This window comes from Myotis davidii, unplaced genomic scaffold (assembly GCF_000327345.1).
Source record: "Myotis davidii unplaced genomic scaffold, ASM32734v1 scaffold125, whole genome shotgun sequence".
Taxonomy (NCBI): Eukaryota; Metazoa; Chordata; class Mammalia; order Chiroptera; family Vespertilionidae; genus Myotis; species Myotis davidii.
This window is the reverse complement of record NW_006299390.1, coordinates 7,716,865-7,723,801: the sequence shown is the minus strand read 5'-3', so window position 1 is coordinate 7,723,801 and position 6,937 is coordinate 7,716,865.

Below are 6,937 nucleotides of genomic sequence, written 5' to 3'. Positions count from 1 at the left end.
TGGAAGCAGGGAGGGTAAATGCATATGCAAATGCCCCCTTTAGGTTCAGCTTGGGTCTCTGCTCCCCTGGGGAGGAAATAAAAGAGGCTGAATCTGGGCCCTGCCCTTGATGAACTCACAGTGAGGTGGGGGGTGGGGGTAGGGGGAGTGGAGGCAAAGAGGGTGGCGAACTCTGGGCCCACTCTCAGGAGCAGTAGGCAGGCTGGGCAGAGAGCTGGCACTCTGCACGGTGCCACCTGGTGGGGGGCCTGGCAGCTGTCCCCAGGGCACCATTCTGGCTAGCTGCAGTTTCTTTTTCTGGCCTGAATGCTCTGAAGAATATGGGTTCAGCCACTTACTAGTCGTGACCTTAGGCAAGTTTGCTAACCCCTCTGTGCCTTCGTTTCCTCTTCTGCAATGTGGAGATTATAAAAGCACAAATCTCAGAGTTGTTGTGAAATCGATCATGCACCGGTTCTTGTAAACACACTTAGCAGTGCACCTGGCACGTGGCACATGCCCCTTAACATTTAGCTGCTGGTGACAACCGTGCACAGCCAGCCCAGGGACAGTGCTTCTTGCCCGAGGCCTGGTCATCGGAACCCTGGCCGAATGTAGAAGAGCGAGCCCAGCCCAGGAAGCAAGAGGCGTGGAACTCAGGTCCTTGCTCTGTCACTGAGGAACTGTGTCTTTGCTGAGCCTCAGTTTTTGCATCTGTCAAGTGGGGAGCTTGACTCCAAACACACCGTGGTGCTGTGAGGGCCAGACCAGATCACTGTGGGAAATGCTATCCCTTTACCTGGCACGCTGGAGGCGTTCAGAGAACTCTGGTTCCCCTCCCAGGAGGCTGCAAGGAGGGCCCTGAGTTGGGCATCACACACAGCCTCCCGAGAGCTGGGAAGGGAGAAGGAAGGGGAACCAGCAGCGAACACGGATGGAGGCAGGTAGGGAAGCCAGGCTGGGACAGAGGAAACTTTCCTTGTCCTTCACTCAGCACATTCCCGGATATGAACGTGGCCTTGTCCCTGGGCTGGGTGCTGAGCATACATATCCCTGCACCCGGGAGCTCCCAGGCTGGGAGAGTGGGTGAAGATGCTCCCTCAAATGAACCCCGTGCCGGGCGGAGATACAAAGATGCCCCTGGGCTGGGGAAGGTTGGGCTTTTGGTTGGAGTTGGCTGGGTTTGAAGGCCTGTAGGCATGCCAGGTAGGCTGAGGGGCATCCCAGGTGGAGGGAACCCAGGGGCCAGGGCAGGGGCAGGAAATCATGAGAGGCAAGGTGCACCCCTTGCCTACGTCACCCCGTCCCACCAGGAACAGAATTCTCGCTCCAGGAGTCAGCAATTATCTAGCCCAGAGCCATTTCCTCCGAAGCAACAAACAGCACAACCAAGAGCCCCTTTTTGAAATACAAGCCAAAGCGCTGGGGCTGCACAGGAGAACATGGACTGAAGCTCACCGCAGCGCCTGGGAGGGGTCAGTGAAGCCTGCCATGAGCCTGGCCAGGGTGGGCCCAGGCCCAGAAGGCTTCTTGGAGGAGGAGGTAATGGTGGAAGCCTGCCCCCCTGCGCCAGGAGAAAGACATGGGTGCTTATTCACTTCCTACTGCAGATCAGGGCGGGAGTGCTCCTCCGATTCCTTCTCACTAAGAAGACAGGCCTCTTTGCAGGCGGGCGGGCTGCTGACAGGTTTTGTTTTCCCAGATGGGGATAATCAGCCCGTTTGGGAGTCGGCTGACAGCTCAGGCAGGCAGCCCCAGGAGCAGACACCGCCTGGGTGACAATGACAACCTCCAGCAGGTGGGGATTTCCGCTTGCCACATGGAGGAGAAGGCTCTGGGCAATTTCCGCTCAGTCGTGTGAACCGCAGAATGGCTGGCTGTGTCCCCATTTGATTCACGCTGAATGTCAGTGCTGAAGAGAGTCCAGCCATCCCCCTGCTCGGCGAGAAGAGACCCAATCAGATCTGCGCTTGGAGGGGCTTGTCCCCTGTCCCTCCCACTCTGGGGCATGACTCCCCTGCCTTCCCCATCCCTTGCTGACGGCCCCACCCCCACCAGCCTCCACAGCCCTGAAAGGCTGGGCCTCAGCCTCCAGCCCAGGCTGCTGTGCGCTCTTGAGGGACTCGTGAGCTAGGGGTCGTGGAGGGGAAGCCCCCACCAGCTGTGGGGTCTCTGTGGACAGGCCACAAGGGGAGCCCCTCTCCTGCTCAGAATTCCTAGGCACTTGGCTGGAAGGCTTGTGTCTTACACACATCCGTGCTGAAGAGTGTTTATTTTAGAATCACCTGGAGCAAAACACCCAAATTCACTTTGAGAATAAACCCTCCATCAGGGCCCCTGGATCAGGGGTGGGAGGCCCCACTCCTGTTTCTCCAGCTCTGAGGAGGGAACAGGCCAGAGAGCCTTTCTGAGGGACTTACACTCTCCCCCACCCAATAGCACACACTTGGATTTCCTGCCACGTGGGGGAAGGGGGTGCAGGTCTGCAGTCTGGGGCCTCACCCACCTGCTCCACTCCCCTGGGGAGCCCAGCAGGGAGCCCAGCTTCCATTCCTCGGCCTTTGCTTATCCAGGGCCAGAGCTGGGAGTTTTCGGGCCTTGATCAGAACCTGAGGTCTTCCCAGAGGGGCAGAGTGGGGACCTGGCCTCAGGTACCAACACGCCCCCTGGCATGTGTTCCTGGGTTCAGCTCCAGGAGGTGGCAGAGCCAGGGCTGGGAGGCAGGGCCGGCTCTGTCCTCAGTTCCTGGCCACTGACCCTCGGTGTGACAGTGAGTGAGCCTCTCCACCCCTCCCCTCCGCACCTCAGTTTTTCTGCCTGCCTCAGGGGTGAGTGGGAGACCCCAGCAAGGCATATAGATGCTGTAGCCCCCAGAGAGGCGCCTCTGGGACCACCAGCCATCTGCCCCTGGGTAGCCTTGCAGCCCTGTGGAGCAGCTTTCCTCCTCTGTGGTCTCCCAGGCAACGCTGAGCTGCCTGCCAAGCTCGCTGCCAGGACCTGGCTCCGAACACATCTTTAGTGCCACACAGAGATGGCTGATGGCAGGAGCGGGGCGAGGCCCACCCTCCCCAGCTGTCACAGGGAGCAGTCAGACAAAGCCAGAGTGGGGTTGGGAGGGGGAAGGCTGGGACCAGGGGGCCTGGGAAAGTTGCTCAGAGTCCCTGGCTGCCCTCCTCCTACCTCATCCTCCTAACACTGCCCTCTCAGTGACCCCTTCTTTCCAGAACACTCCATTTGGAGCCTCACCGCTCTGGGCCTCAGTTTCTCCATCTATCAAAGAGGTGTGGGCTGATCTCGGGGCCTCCAGACTCTAAAGACCTGAGAAAAGAGCCAGGATGTCAGAGGCCTGTGGTGTGGGCGCTGAACAACCTTCAGAAAGCACAGCCCCAACAGGACATGGGAAGGCCCTCTCTCAGGACATCCATTAGACAGGGTCTCCTGACCCATTTGCTCCTGGCTCCATGCCTCTGGGGTGGGTCCTTCTCCCGGCTGGCTTCGCTGTTAGCTGCGCCCTTGGCCACTTGCAGTATTTGCAGGTTTTGGTAGCCGGGCAGTTCTTTCTTTAGTTACAGCCACTCCTTCCTTAAGGCTACCATTCCATCATGTGGGTCGCGAGAGCTGTGGAAGCTGGAGCTAGCCCTGGGAGGTGGGGCCTGGGGGTGTGTGTGCAGAGAGGAGAGAGTCCTGGGGACTGCTGCTTCTGCATGAAAATAGCTGCTTCTGCTCAGCCGACATGGCTCAGTGGGTGAGCATTGAACTATGAACTAGGAGGAGGTCAGAGTTCGATTTCCGAGCAGGGCAAATGCCTGGGTTGCAGAATCGATCCCCAGTGTGCAGGAGGCAGCCAACCAATGATTCTCTCATCATTGATGTTTCTATCTCTCTGTCCCTCTCCCTTCCTCTCTGAAATCAATAATATATATTGTTCAGCTGCATTCCTGGCCTCCACCCACCAGATGCCAGTAGCACCCCCACCTCTATCCCAATCTGCATGTGAAGGGGTGGGAGAGGTCTCCCAGCACCCACAGGAGAGGTCAGGGTAAGGAGGTGGGGCCTACCTCCAGCAGATTCCTGGGTCAAGAGCAAAATCTGGCCATTTTCTGTCAGGCTGGGTCTCACGGGGCCTGGCCAGGCCAGAGGCACCAGAGGGGACTGCTGCTTCAATGGGGAGTTCCACTGGGACTGGACCCCTGGCAGCATCAGGTAGCCAGATAGGCAAAGATATTGTCAATTATGTAAATTAGAAAAAGACACCCTTTCTGGAGAGATGTGGCTCTGCAGAGAATGGATTTCTGGTCTCACCACCTCTGTTAGGGGAGGGGAGGGTGCAGGACCTGAACTGCATCTGAAGCAGCCCACTGAGCAGAGATTGCAGGAGGATGGAAAGCAGGTTTATTCAAGAGCCAGCAGCTTGAGAAGATGGGGGACTCTAGTCACAAAGACCACCTTAACATCTCAGTGCAGGCAGGGGCTTTTATTGGGGGGAGAGGGAGGTAGAACAATCCCCCAAGAGGGGGTTGTGGGCTCTTAGTTGAGGGTGCTATGGCTTTATTCGAAGGTGAGCAAATCTCCTGGAGCCAAAATGTCTGAGGGCTGGAATCTGCTTCCTTTGAGATTAGCTTCTAGAATCCTTTAAGCAAACAGGCTGTTTATCAGTAGCTACCTGTGCATTTACAAGTCATGATTTATAGAAACAGCCTTGCCCTGGCCTGGTAGCTCAGTTGGTTGGAGCATCCTCCTGATATGCCAAGGTTGCAGGCTTGATCCCTGGTCAGGGCACATACAGGACTCAACCAATGAATGCACAAATCTCTTCTCTTTCTCTCAAAATCAATCAAATAAAAACAGTTAACAATATTTAAAGAAGAAGCAATGTTTTAAAAAAAGGTGGGGTGGGTTACAACGGGAGCCAAGGAGAGAGGAGGAAATGCACTCCGCAGGCAGGGGGCAGGGCTCAGGACTCTGCCAATCACAGTGGGGAGCCTGGGCTTTATCCTCAGTGTGGTGGGAAGCCATTAGAGCAGTGGTTCTCAACCTTCTGGCCCTTTAAATACAGTTCCTCATGTTGTGACCCAACCATAAAATTATTTTCATTGCTATTTCATAACTGTCATGTTGCTACTGTTATGAATTGTCATGTAAATATCTGATATGCAGGATGGTCTTAGGCGACCCCTGTGAAAGGGTCATTCGACCACCAAAGGGGTCGCGACCCACAGGTTGAGAACCGCTGCATTAGAGGCATTTAAACAGAAGAAGCCCAAGAACAGTGATTCTCAAGCAGGAGTGACTCCCCACCCCCATCCCAGGATATTTGGCCTTGTCGGGTGGAGATAGGGATAGAGGTGGGGGTGCTAATGGCATCTGGTGGGTGGAGGCCAGGGATGCTGCTGAACAAGATACAGGACAGCTCTCATGACAGAATTATCTGGCCCCAAATGTCTAGAGTGCTGAGGTTGCGAAACCCGGATCCAAGCCTGGTGTCCCCCAGGGCTGTGTGGATTTTGAATAAGCCAGGGTCACTGTGCTCACATCTAGCTCTTTCTATATATATACTCTGGGTTTAAATTCTGTCTCCACCACGTGCTCAAAATGTCAGCGGTGCAGAGGCTGAGAAACTGCTCTAGAAGAATGGAAGCATCGAGGCTATTGAGGTGCGCACTAGCCAATCCACAGCCCCTGGCCACGGGGGCCTGTGAGCGCTGCGATGTGACCAGTCTGTTGAGAGATGCTGTGAGTGTACAACACACACTGGATTTCAAATTCGGTACAATTCAAATAATGTAAAATATTTGTAAATATTTATCTTGTTAAAATCATATTTTAGAGCCCAGCCAGTGTGGCTCAGTGGTTGAGCATTGACTGATGAACCAGGAGGTCATGATTTGATTCCCAGTCAGGGCACATGTCCTGGTTTCTGGCTGGATCCCCAGTAGGAGACATGCAGAAGGCAGCCGTTCCATGATTCTCTCTCATCACTAATGTTTCTCTCTCTCCTTCTCCCTTCCTCCCTCTGAAAATGAATAAAAACATATATTTTTTAAAAATGATATTTTAGACATATTGGGTTAAACAAAAGGTATCATTAAAACTAATTCCACTTGGTTCTTTTTAATTTTTTAAATGTAGTTACGAGGGACTTTTGAGTTATATATATGGCTTCCATTTGTGGCTCACATTATGTTTCTATTGGATGGTGCAGAGTTACACAGTGAAAATATTATCACTTCCTAGGTGCCAAGCACTGCTCTTTTTAAAAAATAGATCACATCATAAAGGATATATTGTTATTATCCTCACTTTACATCTGAAGAAGCTGTGGCCCAGAGAGGTGAAGTAACCTGCCCAAGGCCACACAGGGAGTGGGTGTAGGGCTGGCTCCAGCATCTGGGTGCTTGACCCCATTCCCTGGGGATGATCGCCTGGAGGGTGGTAAAGATGCAGTCAGCCCCAAGGGGGATGATTCCAGAGCTCCAGGACTTTCTGATGGAGTGGACACGGGAAGGAAGAAGGGACGGGGCGGGATGGGATGAATACTCTCTAGGATTGGCTTTGAGTAGCCGGTGGAGGGTGATGCCGATTGCTGAGACGGGGAAGCAGGAGGAGGAAGTGGGTTGGGAAGTTGTATTTATTCTGTGTTGGTCCTGTTTAGTATACATGACTGCAGACACCCAGCTGGAGACGTCAAGAAGGCAGCTAGAGCCCTAGCTGGTTTGGGTCAGGGGATAGAGCAGTGGCTCTCAACCTTGGCTGCACATTAGAATCACCTGGCAATCTTTTTAAAATCCTGATTTCTGGGCCTCATCCTCTGGAATTTCTGTTTCTTTGTTACTAATGTTGTGGCCTCACCCCATAACAAAGAAACAATTTCCAGAGGATGAGGCCCAGAAATCAGGATTTTCAAAAAGATTCCCAGGTGATTCTAATGTGCAGCCAAGGTTGAGAACCAGTGCATTAG